Source organism: Typopeltis vanoorti, chromosome 10, assembly GCF_054136105.1.
Source record: "Typopeltis vanoorti isolate ZY-2024b chromosome 10, IOZ_Tvanoo_1.0, whole genome shotgun sequence".
NCBI lineage: Eukaryota > Metazoa > Arthropoda > Arachnida > Uropygi > Thelyphonidae > Typopeltis > Typopeltis vanoorti.
This window is the reverse complement of record NC_143558.1, coordinates 37,213,896-37,231,012: the sequence shown is the minus strand read 5'-3', so window position 1 is coordinate 37,231,012 and position 17,117 is coordinate 37,213,896. Positions and strand designations below refer to the sequence as shown.

The 17,117-nt window shown below is 37.8% G+C and overlaps 1 protein-coding gene across 1 annotated transcript in view; it reads right to left on the bottom strand.

The window, feature by feature from the left end:
* Positions 1-17,117, bottom strand: part of LOC150102347 (U7-hexatoxin-Hi1a-like) — a 59,654-nt gene that overhangs the window by 16,712 nt on the left and 25,825 nt on the right. The gene's annotated exons all lie outside the window — the stretch shown is intronic.

The following is a 17,117-nucleotide window of genomic DNA, read 5'->3' as shown; positions in this document are numbered from 1 at the left end:
AACGGCTACAATCCCTACAAAATAGATAAAATACTACATAGGCCATTAATACTCTGCCCTCTCCTAATACACAAGAATACAACATGACCATTTCTATTCCCTATATCAGAGGTACATCGGAAAAGATAGCCAAAGTATTGTTGAAACATGGCCTTCACACCACTTTCAAACCTCATGGCAAGCGCAACTCTGATCCGCTCGCTTAAGGATAAACTTCACCCTTTAGCACACCCAGGAGTGTATGAAGTCCGTGTGACTGTGACTTGGCCTATTATGGGCAAACAGGAAGATCAGTGAATGAACATCTGCCTAGAAGAACATGAAAGATACATTCGCTACTATTACTATGGCAAGTTGGGACTGGCAGACCATGCTTTGGACACTCCTTCCCACAGGATTAGATGGAGGAAAACGAATGTGCTATTTAGGAGTCGTTATAAATCTGAAAGATTATTTTTTGAGTCAGCAATGGCTTTGAAGAATTCTTCCAACCTTAACAAATATGGTTGCATTAATTGCCAAAAATTTGGGAGACGGCTATCCTAAGAAAATCTCCTGGATAACTGCTTTTTTTTTTTTTTCTGTTAGAGGGCGCCAAAAAATAGGACTTTAGATCTTTTGTCTTTTGCAATTATATTGTTTCACTCACTCACTGTCACGTTTACAAGTGTGTTGTGCTCTGATGATGCTGAGTTGAAAATCAGCGAAATATAAGCGTTAATAAAACATCTTTGTTGATAAAAGTGCTTGTGGTGTTGTTAATACCGTGAAAAATAAGTCATGAATAACCATCAACACCTAAGCTTATCTGTTAGATTCCAAGACCTTCCAATTCATCCACCTCTGTTCCAACATAAGTATCTGTCACATAGGTCACAGCATTAACCTCGCTTGTATGATATACCCTTGCAAAATAGTTAATCGCTAACTGAACTATTTTATCTGTTTCTATCACCTCGTGGCCATTAGCACTCATTAACCTTATTCTTCCACAGTCATTCTTCCTCTTACTTGCCACATAGCAACTCTGAGATCTTCCTTAGCTTGCTTGACTAGTTTCTTCTCATAATCTGCTTTTGCCTTCCTTACTATACCGGCAACCCTTCTTGCCTGACCCTTGTTGAGTTCATGAGTTTACTGGTCACTTTTCTCTTTATATACCCTGCACAGCATTTTCTTTTACTGAAGCTCATGCTTAATGATATTACTCATCCATCTAACTGCAGCCTGATTATGGAATACCTCCTTAAGATAACTGTTGAAGGTTTGTGGGCTTCAAAAATTAGCACAATAGAGGGAACATGACAGAAGCATATGCTTATTAAAAGGGGTTTTATAGGATTGATACTAAACACTTTTTTTCATGACAGGAAGGAAGAGAACAAGGGGTCACCTGTGGAAGCTGTGGAAGGGTTTTGCTTAGAAGGTCGTCAATGGTTGGAATGGATTGCCAGAGGTGTCTGTGAGTGCTTCATCAGTGAATGAGTGCAAGGAAGGATATGATAAGGACTGTATGAATAATGGTTAGTGTGAATCATTGGTCTTCTGACTCCATGGAGATACCCATGGAATAATAGTAATAGTAATAATAATAATAATTTACTTTATTAAGCCACTTTAGTAATTTACATGTATATCATATCCCCCCTCTTTTCTGCCTATTACTAAACTTTGTAACCCACTAACCAACAGTCTATCCTCACAGGAGCACTTCACAAACCAGGAACCATTTTGGTCACTCATCTCTGAATCCTCTCCACTTTTATACTCTTCTCCCAAAGAAATCCATGCAACCAGATCTGTGCACAATGGTACACATGGAGTCATATGTTCTTAACATCCAAGTGATCCTTTGCAATATTCTGCCCAATATGTCATCTGAATTTCAACTCTCTATCACCATTACTTCTAATCCATAGTGTCATCAATTTCTAGTGCAGTTCCATTTAAGCAATACACAGACTGTAATTTTCATCTCAACATGTATAACTTTACACTCTGAGAGACTGTGTGACAGCCATTTATTCACCCAAGCTACAGTGTATTTAGATCATCCTGCAAGATCTGTATGTCTCTATAGCCCAAGCTTGAGATTACACTGCTGATCACATGCCTTCTCCGTGATTCAAGTTCACCATATACTACTCATTAATGTCTCTCCACCCTCTTATGTCACCAGGTTCACATCAACTCTGTTTGTTCCAAAATATATCCAACAGGGATCATGCAATATATCCTGTCAAATTATTTTGCAAAGACAATCATTACAATGTGTAACCATTTCCTTTATCCAACTAAGCTGTTATTTATTATAGAATGTGAATAAATTAGTAAGACTAAAAAGAGGTTCATAAAATTATCAATTCATAATTTTCATTTCCATCAGATAAGATGATTAAAAATTGAAGAATACAAGCACAGTTTCACCTTTCCTCTATGTAAAAAATTCATTCTACACACCTCTGAGCAAACTTATCAATTATTGCTACACAGATTGGAAAGAGAAATAAACAGTTCAGAATAAGGAAGTTGACTTTCTGAAATTCTTGAGACAACTAATTTAGGTAACATGTGAAGGAGAAACAATGAGAATTAATAAATTTAAAATTGGTCACATCACCAGAGGATAATTGTGAATTAGATATGATCTCTACCCCTAGAATGGAGAAAGCGTGATGATGTCAATACTTTCATGTGAGAAAGTATGTCGAAGTTGCTATATGAAAGGAAAAATGGTGATCATGATAGGCTTATGAGTTAGAAGATATATTATTATTATTATTACGGGCAATTCCAAAGAGTCCATAGACTCATCGAGGGAGGCATTACATCATGTCAAGAATAACTACTTGACACAGTATCTATCATACTTTGCTTTGAACTCATTTAAAGTCATGGCACCCACAACAGACTCTGGCAGCTTATTCCACTCATTCACCACTCTCCAAGTAAAAAAACCTAGCTCTAACACCCTTGCTAACCACACTCTTGCCCAGCTTCCATGTATGGCCCCTAGTCCTCCCACCACCAGTCCTATTCTCAAAAATATCTTCTGAATTAATCTTAAACAAACCCTTCAGTAATTTGAAGGGTTTCTTTAAGATTATCATATCACTCCTTTTCTGTCTATCAACCAATTTCTGCAACCCACAAATCTCCAACCTGTTCTCATAAGGTTCATTCCATAGATCTGCTATCATCTTGGTCACTCTTCTCTGGATCCTCTCCACCTCCTCTTCCCCATCCAGAAGAAACCCTGATGCCCATATCTGGGCACAGTAGTCTAGATGGGGTCTTATCAAGGCTCGATACAGAAGAATATTAACCTGTTCGTCTCTGCTTGTTAAAGTATTTTTCAGCAACCAAGTGATTTGATGAGCTGATTTAGCTACTTTTGTGATGTGCCCCCTAAACTTCAACTCCCTATCCACCAACACTCCCAAATCCCTGGCCTCGTCAATCTCCTGAAGTACAGTTCCACCAATGTGATATACAGGTGCTAATCTTTTCACCCCAAAATGCATAACCTTACATTTTTCCACATTAAATTGATCCAATTTCCTTAGCTCAGTCCTCCAAACTATCCAAATCATCCTGCAAAATTTTGACATCCTGTGCACTCACTATTGCTCTACCCAACTTTGCATCATCAGCAAACAAATGAACACTTCCTCTCAGATCCTTTCCTATATCGTTAATGAACAAATTGAACAGTAGTGGTCGAAGAACAGAACCCTGTGGCACACCACTAGTCACAGGCCGTCTTTTGGACTACCCCTGAATAAACCACTCTCTCATATCTCTCCATCAACCGCCTTCCTATCCATTACTAAATCACTTAAGGAATTGACAACGTAGATACGAATATAAATTAAATTACACTTTAATAAATATTTCCGATATTTCAGCAACGTCACGCTGCCATCTTCCAAAGGAACTCATAAAAAAGGCACGTGCACGTAGGCACTACAACACAGTAACTGAGAATGAAGTGATGAAGCTATTGTTCTCCTAAAAGTAAAGTGTAATTTAATTTATATTCGTATCTACGTTGTCAATTCCTTAAGTGATTTAGTAATGCATAACCAACGTATAAGCCTGTCTACAAGAATCACCTTCCTATCCATCTCACCAACCCTATATCCATCCCCATATGCAGCAGTTTACTGATTAGAATTCCATGTGGTATCCTGTCAAAGGCCTTAGCAAGGTTAAGTAGAATCACTGTAAACCATTACCCTTATCCAGTTCAGCCGTCACTGTGTTATAAATGTGAGCAAGTTACTGAGGCATGATCTACTCTTCACAAAACCATGCTGTTCCCCCATACAGTATCCTATTTTCCTCTTGACTATTTTCTCCAAGACCTTGACAATGATTCCTGATATGCTGATCGGTCGGTAATTTACAAAAGCAGTGTTGGAACCTCCTTTATACAGTGGAACTATTTTCTCCTCTTTCCACTCCCTTGGGACTAACTCAGGCCCGAGACTCAAATTAAACAAAATGGTCAAGGGCACTGACAATTCTTTAGCTGCTTCACGTATGACACGAGCTGGAATACCATCCAATCCCACAGCTGTATTGACATTGAGGTTTTGTAATAGACTATTCACCTCCACTTCATTCACCACAATTCCCATATAAACTGTTGGTTCTTTCTTTCCTGCAATGTCACCACCTTGATGATATGTCCTTGCAAAGTGCTCGCTCAGTAATTCCATTATATCAACTGATTCGGTTACCTCCCTACTATCGGCATTCTTTAAAATCATCTGCCGTATACATTTTTTCTTTTACTTGAAACATATCGAAAAAGCTGTTTGGGATTCTCTTTAGCTTGCATGGCTAATGTTCTTTCATAATCCGCTTTTGTTTTTCTTACCACACTCGTTACCCTTCTAGCCTGCACTTTATACTGTTCACGTGCCTTCCGGTCACCTTTCTCCTTAAATTCCCTCCACAGTTGTTTCTTTTTTTGCAGCTCAAGTTTAATGGTGTTATTCATCCATTTAACCCCTACTTTTTTAAAAGAGGTATACTGTGAGTAGACATATCAATACAAAATAAATAACGGAAAAAACTCACGTAGAAAGTAGTTAGCAGCTAGCCTTTTTAGATCTTCTAATTCTTTGCCAACCAGATGGTAACCTACATTTCTTAGTCTATAGAAAGAAGACTCATACAGGCCATTATATCCATGCGGAATCTCATCACCATCCCAGTCAAAAGGCAGGAACTATTAAAACACTGGTTCATCGGGCCCACTCCTTTTGTTCTTCAGACGATCTTTTACAGAAAGAACTACAATATATAACTTCTTCCTTTCTATCTAATGGTTATAAGAATTGCTTCATTAAAAGAACTTTGAGTAGTTTTAATATGTCTTCCTCTTCAAACACCGAGGAAATAACGCGCATTACTATCCCTTATGTACAAGGCATCAGTGAACGTATAGCAAAAGTTTTAAAACCACTGAATATTTTTGTTGCCTTGCGACTGTTTAGAAAAATCTCCCCCTTTCTCACTTCTCCTAAGGACAAGCTTCCACATCTTAATCATCCAGGTATCTACCAGATTCCGTGCTCTTGTGGATTATCTTATTTCGGACAAACGGGAAGATCTGCTTCTATTCGGCTAGAAGAACACCAATCTTATATTGAATACTTTAAACCTGAAAAGTCTGGACTTTCTGAACATGCCATCTTCACTAGACACAGAGTTCATTGGAGAAAGACAAGAGTTCTTCACAAAAGTCAGTTTCTCATGGAACGCCTTTATAAAGAAACATGTGAAACTCTACTTCATTCTCCTAACTTAAACAGATCCGACGGCTTACATCTATCCCCTTTATGGGAAATAGTACTTTACAAATCAGCTAATCATTCCTAACTTTTTATTGTATTAATTTTTAGGAAAGTTATTGACCTTTTTAGTTATCTTACACCAGCTACTTAGGTGGCGCTTTTTGGAATTGTCAGTTAGTGTTTAATTTTGAGCTTAATGTACTGAAAAATGCCTGTGACACACAGGCGAAAATTATACTATTAAATAATCTTTCTACATGAGTTTTTTCCGTTATTTATTTTGTATCGTTAACCCCTACTTGATTTTTTATTCGGACTCTAGCTATACAGTCAGCCATTGCCTCCTGCAAACACTTCTTAACTGCCTCCCATGCACTATCAACATCAGCACTTGTAGTTTTACATGCCATGGCACTGAACCAATCAAACTCCTAAGCTTGTCATACTTACCAGCCCGACAATTCCACATGTACCCTGTCTTAATTGTAAATTCCACACCTTTAGCCACCTCCCAAGTCAAGACCCTATGATCACTCTCACCAATTGGTGGCAACGTGGTCATATTCGTTACTCTCAGATGCAATTACTACGTCAAGAACTCTCTGACCCCTAGTATTTTCCATTACATGCTGTCTCAGATAGTTATCCCTTAATAATCGCATAAAATCCAATTTCTTGCTCCAATGTGTCCTGTCCTCCTTCCACTCAATGCTACCATAGTTGAAATCTCCCATAATAATTACCCTCCTTCCACTCATTTCTTCTATTTGCTTATGCATATTATCTCCACAATCTATTCCATCACCTGGTCTATAGCAGCATCCCACTGTATATTTCATTCTGCTAGCCTCAATCTCACACCAATAGTTTCAAATGTGCTCTTTTCTCTATCCTGCAGTTCAACTTCAATTCTCCTTGGCTGCAGCTCATCAGCTATCAGGAATAACACTCCTCCTCCATTTTATTCTCCCTGTCACTCCTGAACACACTATACCTCTCACATTCAATCCCACTAGCTATATAATCTTCTGTCAGCCATGTTTCACCAATGCCAATAACCTGTAGCTTGGAAGTGCCAATGAAGGCCAAAAATTCTTCCTTCTTGTTCCTAATACTTCTGGCATTAGTATACATGAATTGCAGAAGCCCATTTGTCCCATCCCTATTTTGATGCCTTATACTAACTATCCCATTCTGATTTGTTGTCCTTCGTACTCGCTTGGGCATATTATACACATTTATACACTCAACTGTCTCCCTAAAGTCTGCATATCTACTTCCCCCCCTTAATAACTCTAGTTTCCCTGATTCTGCACATCCACTTCCACTTCATTCAACAACACCTTTTCAAGTCTTTGTACACCAAATCCATTCAAATGCAAACTATCCATCTTATATAAATCCTTTCGCCCATTGAACTCACTCCACATGTCCACAAATTTCACACCACTCCTCCTGCATAATCCGTGCATAAAGTCATTAGCAATTTTGGCCCTCCCATACTCTTCACTGTCATACTGCAGAAACAGACTCACCATCCTAACTATCTCACTCTTCTCTTTTGCTACCTCAAGTAATTCCTTCAAATCGTTTCTCATAGCCATTTTGTCTCCTTTCAGATCATTTGTTCCTGCTACTACTATCAATTCTTTCACTCCCTGCTTTTGCACTCTAATAGACTCGCTTACATCTTTAATGTTCACACCAGGTTGGTACGATTTTGTCAAACGCTCATCTATCATACCTCTTACTAAAGAATTTTTGTACAACACTCGCTCTTTCATTTTGTTTACACTCACGATCATACTCTTATTTTTCTTATCATACTTTTGCCGTTTATCAGTTGGTACGCTTGGCAAACATTTTTGCCAACGCTCCAGTTGCTGATTCGTCCTATGTATCGCTCCGCGCAACCGTGTGATCTCACTCATTGCATCTGTCTCATCATTTTTATTATCCGTTAATCCATTCATTCGTTCTGTATTTTTACCTTCATTCTCATTTTCAATGCCGCTCTCACGGCTATCTGGTACTACCTCGCAAATATCACTATTCATACCTCTCATATCACTATTTTCTATATTCTGACTTTCAACAATGATATCATTCTCACAACTTGAAACATACTTTAAATCCTCACATTCCTTACACTTTTTGCACACATTCACTCCACTATCATTGTCTAACAAGACTCCAACTGCTCTCCTCAGAGCATACATCTCACAAATGGTACACTGAATAAACTCCTTTATATTAAAATTTTTTAACAAAGATGGCGATCTGGATGCCATTCTATTCCTTCTTATCAGCGCCATGTGCACGCTATTAATCGTATCTATCAAATTACTAATTGAAATAACTCAGAAAACACACAGACATGATGCTAAGATATGAAAAGTAAACAATACTACGTAAGATTCAAGCAAATTTACCAATTATTACTTAAAATAATACTTATCTTTTCAGGAGCTCTCTACAAACACTACACACCATGTAGCCCTCTAGTGGCCAAATTCAAACATGGATATATCATGGATAGAACATATCAGTGGTATTTGGAAGTATTTGATAACAGAATTAATGTGAAATTACAAAGCAAGTGATTATAATATACTTAGGAGGTATATCATTGATGAAAGTACTTGAATGAAAAGGGATTAGTAGTTCTTGGGAGTTATGAGATGTATCATACCAGATTATTGTGCACAGATTTGGTCACCAGGTTTTCATGGTGACAAAGATATGTTAGAAAGGGTCTAGAGAAGATTCACAAAGGTGGTCATTGGTCTTTGGAATGTGGAGTGCAAGGACAGATTGAGAGAATGTAAGTTGCAAAGCCTCCTGAATAATAATAAGAAGAAGAGGGGAAAGGAGATATGATTGAGACATATAAGCTGGTCAGGGATTGTTATCAGGTTGACATGGAAGAGATTTTTCACAGAATGGGAGAGGGAGATAGAACAAGTGGCCATCATTGGAAACTGTAAAGGAGGATGTGAGCAGAGGAGAAAGGAGCAGGTTCTTTGCATGGAGAATGGAATGCATTGCCTGAGAGTGTTGTGAATGTAGACACGTTGAATCAGTTTAAAGCACAGCGGGATGAGAATTATGTGCAATAGTGAGTACCTCCCACAATGAGTCTCTGACTCCCTGGAGGTCAGATGTTAATAATAATAATAAAAAACTGAATGTATCTTTAGTGTGAAGATAGTTCAGAGTGAAAGCGATGAATGGAAAGATCAAAGAGGAAGTTCAAATCAAGAAGAATGTAAAGGTATAAAAAATGGTTAGGAAGGTGGCTTTGAGGAAGAAAAAACATATGAGAAGGAAGGAGAAACTGAAATATGAAAAAAGACTAGCACTGTAACTAAGAGTTCTTTTGTGTATGTAGCCACAAGGAAGAAGAATGATTATGCCAAATTACCTGGGTGCATGGAGAAAGTGGTGACTTATGCAGATGCAATAGTACTTTTTAATTATCACTTTCTCAAAGTATTTCATTCTGGAGGAACAACTTTAATTCCTAGAGAAAGTGGCACAGGTTAAGGGTTTGAAAAGACCCCTTAATCTTTGAAGACTTCTTATCTGGAATAATAAATACTCCAGATGTTAAAGAGCCAAGAGGCTATTTTTCCGGCAGCGTAGATTAAGTTAAGGGGATAATAAATCCCTCATTATTTTAAAGCCGGATACATAACTTGGAGACCAAAATCTATCAAAATCTAAGAGTTTCATACCGAAGAACTATTGGCGAGTCCAAGCGTAAGTCAACACCTGGGCAGTACAACACTAGGGCAACTCGTTGCATGAAACTCTTAGATTTTGATCTCCGAGTTTTGTATCCGGCTTTAAAATAATGAAGGATTTATTATCCCCTTAACTTAATTTACTCCAGGAAAATAGCCTCTTGGCTCTTTATCGTAGTAATATCGTAGTAATAATAATATATGGGTACACCGGTCTGGCAATTCGTTAGTAGGGGTATATGTAAGTTCGGTTCACTTAAACCTTGGTATTCCAGGTCTACCTACTCACTGATGAGACCTCAATAAAGGTCGAAACCAGTCTGGATAGTGACCTCTCCTCATAATGTAAAACAGTAATACATCTCCTAGGAGCTGCATTTTACATTATGAGAAAATATTAAGGATAGTGACAGATCTTGCTCCACCTTTGCAACGAGTTGCCCTAGTGTTGTTCTACCCAGGTGTTGACTTAAGCTTGGACTCGCTGATAGTTCTTCGGTATGAAACTCTTAGATTTCGATCTCCAAGTTTCGTATCTGGCTTTAAAATAATGAGGGTTTTATTATCCCCTTAACTTAAATTACTCCAGATGTTGACAAGGTGGTTGTAATAAATGAGATTTCACCATACATTTGAAGAGCATGTGCTAAGGAACTGAAAGGACTATTGATGGTTTTTTTTTTTTTAATGAGCACTGCAAGTGGTGACTCCCTTGAAAGAAGAAAGAGGGTAATCTACAGGTAGCCCAGAAGTAACAGGGAAGTAAGAAAATTCACCAGAAAATTTTTCTTAGCAGAGCATAATATATATTCAGTGTATGTGCAGACATGAATATTTAGACACGCAACAAAACAGAGTGGTTACAAAAATTGTTCCAAGTAATCTTCATTTATATTAAAATTCAACTAAACTTGTATACACATCAAGATTTCCATGGACAGAGAGTGTCCATTAAATTTGCCATACCATTGATATTTCACTGGAATAACATGAATACAAAGTTTAAATAAATCTGCTAATGCCTTTTACTCCCATAGGGAGTAAGGTTTGAGTAACCCTGAAGTGACATTTTCATCCATCGTGCTAGGCCACCCGAAGAAACACCCAAGTTCAATTCTAGTTGATGACTAGAGGAACATTTTCTAAGCCTTTCTTTGACCATTTTGCAAGTTAGTCAATCTCTGGTAGAGACACGCGAGCCCCCCCCCCCGACACACACAGAATTTGGATTTTTTGTCCCATAAAATCAACTGTAGAATCTACACTATTTTAGATAAAAATATACTGTGTTAGGAACCAAGAGATAATGGCACTTATCTGGCATCTCTTTGCTGCATGCTGTTTAAAATTAGTGATAGTCTTAGGCCAGCTATCTATGATTGGCTAACGGTGAAGTTTGACTGCCCTTCAGGTTCTAAAAGTTAGAGAAATTTGCATATTTATCATGAAAATTTTTTGAAAGATGAGAGTGTCTTGATCTATCAAGGTCAATATATATCATTCCACTTCAACTAATGAAGGAAGAATCAGTTTGATAATTTTTCTTGAATTTTCCAACTGATGCACTGATTGGTGAATATCTTAACTTGAAATTTGGTGGACATTTTGCTAGCATTGTGAAGGTAAGAGAGTGGATTATGGGAATGATGCAGAGAACACTGACATGTAGAAGCAAGAATATTATGGTTCCATTGTACAACTTTGATCAGGCCACATATGGATCACCATACACAGATTTGGTCACCTGGTTTTCAAAAGAATAAGAGTTGTTGGAGAGGGTTCAGAGACAATCGACTAAGTTGGGCTTTTGATCTCTGGAATGTAGAGTATGAAAGCAGATTAAAAGAATGTAAATTGCAGAGCCTAGCAGATAGAATGGACATGACACTGAGACATATAAGACATAATAAGATTAATTTGGATGAGATTTTTCATAGCATGTCTGAAGACGAGAGGGGCAGGGGAGAACAAGAGGCCATAGCTGGAAGCTCTATAAGGAGAGTGTGAACAAGGGGCGAGGGATAGATTTTTTGCAGGAAGACCGATAGGCGATTGAAATGCATTGCCTGAAAGTGTGGCAAGTCAGGCACAGTGAATGCATTTAAGTCTAGGTACAATGAGCTGTGCATGGAAGAGTGGGTCCTCCTGCAATGAGTCTCTTGACTCCATGGAGGTCTGATGATGATAATGATAAACCATGGGATTCAGAGTGGAAGAGATTGAGATCTCTTCCACTCTGAATAGATGTGTAGGAGTAGATGAAGGATTTTGGGATGATGATGAAGCTGAAGTTTGAGGGGGGGGGACACAAAAAGTAATGATGCTATCCAGTGGACTGCTAAAATGATGGGAACATCGGCCAGTAGCAATTAGGATGTAGTGATTCATTGAATAGAGCTTAGATCAGACCACATGTGGATTAATGTGCAAAACTTCTCACCTGAGTTTCTACAGACATTTTTAAAAGAATGTAAAGGCAGATCATATCAAGGCTTGGAAGGTTTGTGATAAGGGCAGATTTAATAAGCAAATATAACCTACAGTGTGATCAGTAGGGGGAAGGATAATATGATTAATACAAATTTTGAGTGGTACATAGAGCAGAAATTTTGAAATTTCTGCTGAAAAGGATAAGGAGTTATCTCTGCAATTCATACATAAGAACAGGTGGGTTATCAATGGAAAGATATAGGTCTTTGCATGGAGAATGATGTGTAAAATAATCATAATTTACAATTATGAATTCTTTTACAATTGTTTTTCTGTTAGTATATTATTAGTTTTGATTTCATAACACAATCGACACTTGCGATGTGCCAGATAATGATATGTTAAAATGATAAGTAAAGCATTTGAAATTGATGTACTTACTAGATTCTGATAGTTGTAATAATTTTAATCTTCTTTAATGTAATTCGAAATTGTTAAATGTTGAGATATTTGTTGTTCTTTGTAAAGACATTCTCTTTTCGTTAATGACAACAGGTCAGCCACTACTATATAACTTCTCGCTTGCCATTTCCATGTAATGAACATGCTCACCGAGGAGACCGATGGGTGATTGACAGAGAGAGAGAAAGTGTTTGGTACCTAAGTAATGGATGTAAACAAGTATAGAGAGAATAATTTTCCCCAGTAGAATAATTTATTATTCTACTGGGGAAAAAAAAATGGAATTAATGAAATCTAAACTGTAAAGTGGCTTAACATCAAGAGCTCTACTTAGATTTGTTATTTATGAAATAGTAAAAGAAAGTTTTTTCTATAGCAAAGAATTGGTGATTTATGCATTATATTGAACTGTGTGAGGTAAGAATATTTGTAACTCCAGTGAGGCAGAGAGAGGATGATTAGAGCAAGTGTATGCTAAATAAAGAAACTAAAAAAGATCCCATGGAAGTGAAGAAGTAGTTTGTTATCAGAAAAGGCCTAACAAAGGAACTGACAGAACGAACATTTATTGTTTGTAGAAATTTATTGTGAAAACAAAATGTTCAGCCTGGTAGAGTTGAACAACTCAGTAATAGAATGAGTCAGAGAAAGAATGATTTTATTTTTTTAGGATAAAAAAAATCTTCAAAGTTTAGACTTATTTTAGAAGACTCGGATCCAATTAAGGGTCAAAGCTGTATAACTGAGAGGAGACCTCCACATAGCTTTTAAAGGAATGCGGAGAACTGACCACGGTTTATGACCTAATGTCCAATCCTCACCTTCTCGTGGTGCACCCTGTTGGGTATCAACCTGGATACTGAATGAACGAGGATGGACTGGCAATTTGGGATTTAGCCAAACAAATTGTATTCTTATTGGCTTAAACCAATATACAAAATGATGGTACAAGATGACAAAATTTCATGCCGGCTGGGGGCTTCGCCAGGTTAAACAAGGCCCCCCGTTGTTTTCACCAGTGAACCAGGGCGAACAAATCTGAAAGCACACCCCAACTCAACATCACCAGAGTAAAAGATCGGTACTATCAACATAAGAAGCCTGAATGGCAAAGAAATGGAGCTAGCCGAGGAATTAGATAAGTACCAGATCGACATAATAGGGGTGACTGAAACAAAAAAGACAAAAACTGGTGAGATCTTTCTAAGCAAATAAATACAAAAGGTTATATTCAGGCAATGGCAATCAAGGAAAAGAAAGGGTAGCCATAGTATTCAACACTAAATACGAGCTAATCTTCTTGAATGGCAGGCAGTCTCAAGTAGAGTGATGTGGGAAAATATCAGAATGGGGAACTGGACAATGAGACTTATTTGTGCCTAGTCCCACAGAAGGTTCTACTAAGGTAGAAGTGGAGGAATTTTTTGAGGCTCTAGAGAAAGCTACTGACACAATGAAAAAAAAGTTGGTCCTTGTTGGGGATCTAAATAGCAGAGTAGGAAGTAACTATCAGACATACAAAAATATTTTGGGAAAATTTGGAGAAAAGAGCAAAGCTAATAATAATGGCAAATACCTGTTGGATTTCTGCTCAGGACATGGACTGTCTATTACTAACACCATGTTCCAACATAAAAATGTGCACAAATTCACATGGAGAGAAGAGGCAAGGAATAAGAAAAGTCTCATTGACTATGTTATTGTTGATAGTGATGTTTTCTCCCTGGGTCAGGACACCAGAGTGTACAGAGGATTTGAGATTGGAAGCAATCACTATTTAGTCTTCAGCAGGATAAAATTGAATTTCATATTGAAAAGAATGACATGTAAGAAAGTTTTAAACCGAATAAAAGTAGAGCAGCTCTCAGATGTGAACTGTAGTCTAAAATACACAAAGATTATTGAAGAAAAAATGAAAGAGTTTTAGAACAAGAACCAAACCTTGGAGATTCAGTGGCAAACCTTGAAGAAAACCATGATTGTTTCAGCCAGAGAGGCATGTGGTGAGGTTGTCTGCAAGGATAGAAAAATCAGAACTCCATGGTGGACATAGGAAGTTAAAGAGGCAGTGAAGGAAAAGAAGAAAGCATATCAAAAGTTCCTGAGAAATAAGTCAGCATCTGCTCTTAGAGAATACAGAGACAAATGTAAGAAAGCTAAACACTAGTTAAACAAAAGTCATGGGAGGACTTTGGCAAGAACATAGAAAAAAATATCAAGAAGGTGGTAAGATATTCTGGAGATTGTTAAAGAAGCTTAGAAATGGAGAAAAGAGTGCTGTAAAAGGAGTAAGATATGATAAAGGTGACATGAAAACTGAAGAAAAACATATCATTGAAGTATGGAGTAATTACTTCGAAAAATTGCTAAATGAAACAAGCAGTGATAGCACAGTGGTAAAAAACACTCAACAGGCATACAGTCAGGAAAACATATCCATACTTGATGTAGAAAAAGCCATCAAAGGCTTGAAATGTGGAAAGGTAACAGGAGTAGATGATATTTGACCAGAAATACTGAAGTATGGTGGTATAAAAGTCTTACAGTGGCAGCACTGCATAGTTCAGAAAGCCAACAGAGGGACGAATACCCAATGATTGGAGTAGAGCTCTAATAGTGCCCATATATAAAAAGGGAAATAAAACTGAATGTGAGAATTACAGTGTCATTTCCCTACTGAGTGTTCCGGGCAAGATTTATGCCAGTATACTTGAGAAACGGTTGAGAAGAATTGTGGATGAAAAGCTTGGTGAAGAACAAGCTGGATTCAGGCCAAATAGAGGCTGTCAGGATCAGATCTTCACTTTACGAAAAATAGTTGAGAAAGCATGGGAATATAACAAAGATCTGTATTTAAGTTTTGTCGATCTGTAAAAGACATACGACAAGGTGCCAAGAGGAAAGCTATTCAATACACAACAGTTATATGGTGTCAATGGGGCATTATATCAAGCAATACTTAGTCTTTATTCGAGTTGTAAGTCAGCAGTTAGAATTGAAGGAAGTACAGGAAGCTGGTTTAATGTTAAATCTGGTGTGAGACAAGGATGTACATTATCCCCTCATTGCTGATGAACTGCAGTCAAGGAGCATTGTAGTTGTATCGCAGCATAGTGAAAAGAGCTCATTTGATGCTATTTAGTGTGATATTGAGACTGGCAGAACAAAACATACAGTTGGGTGCTGCTATAGACCAGGTGATGGAATAGATGGTGGAGATATTATGCATAAACAAATTGATGAAATGAGTGGAAGGAGGGTAATTATTATGGGGGATTTCAACTATGGTAACATTGACTGGAAGGAGGAGAGAACACATGTGAAGAAGGAAATGGAGTTTATTCAATTATTAAGGGATAACTATCTGAGACAGCATGTAATTGAAAATACTAGGGGGGTGTGAGAGTGCTTGACCTGGTAATAGCATCTGAGAATTTGACTGTAATGAATATGACCATGTTGCCACCTATTGGTGAGAGTGTTCATAAGGTCTTGACCTGAGAGGTGGCTAAAGGTGTGGAATTTTCGATTAAGACAGGGTATATGTGGAATTACCGTGCTGGCAAGTATGACAAGCTTAGGAGATTGCTTGGATCCGTGCCATGGAATGTAAAACTGCAAGGGCTGGATGTCAATAGAGCATGTGAAGTGGGTCAAGGAGCATTTACAGGTGGTTATAGCTGACTGTAAACCTAGGATCCGAATAGTAAAACAAGTAGGTTAAATGGACGAATAATACCATTAAGCTTGAGCTGCAAAAAAAGAAACAACTGTGGAGGGAATTTAAAGAAAGAGGTGACCTGCAGGCACACGAATGGTATAAAGTGCAGGCCAGAAGAGTAATGAGTGTGGAAAAAAAAGCAAAAGCGGATTATGAAAGGAAACTAGCTATGCAAGCTAAAGAGAATCCCAAACATTTTTTTCAATATGCTGCAAGCAAGAAAAAACTGTACACGGCAAAATGATTTTAAGGAATGACGATGGTAAGGAGGTCACTGAATCAGTCGACATAGTGGAGTTATTGAGCGACACTTTGCAAAAGTATATCATACAGGTGGTGACATTGAAAAAATGAAGGAACCATTAGTTTATATGGGAATTGTGATGAATGAAGTGGAGGTGATTAGTCTATTACAGAAACTTAATGTGAATACAACTTTGGGATTGGATAATATACCGGCACAGGTTTTACGTTAAGCGGCTAAAGAATTATCAGTGCCCTTGATCATATTGTTTAATCTGAGTCTCGGGTCTGGTTTAGTCCCAAAGGTGTGGAAAGAGGGGAAAATAGTTCCACTGCATAAAGGAGGATCCAAGACTACGGTTGCAAATTACCGACCGATCAGCATATCAGGAGTCGTTGTCAAGGTCTTGGAGAAAGTAGTTAAGGGAAAAATACAGGAATGGATTGATGAAAATGAGATACTGTACAGGGGACAGCATGGCTTTGTGAAGGGTAGATCATGCCTCAGTAACTTGCTCAAGTTTTATAACACAGTGATGGCTAAACAGGATAAGGATAATTGGTTTACAGTGATACTGCTGGACCTGGCTAAGGTATTTGATAGGATACCACATGGAATTCTAATCCGTAAACTACAACATATGGGAATGGATATAGGGTTGGTGAGATGGATAGGTGGGTGGTTTTAATGGAGAGATACCAAAGAGT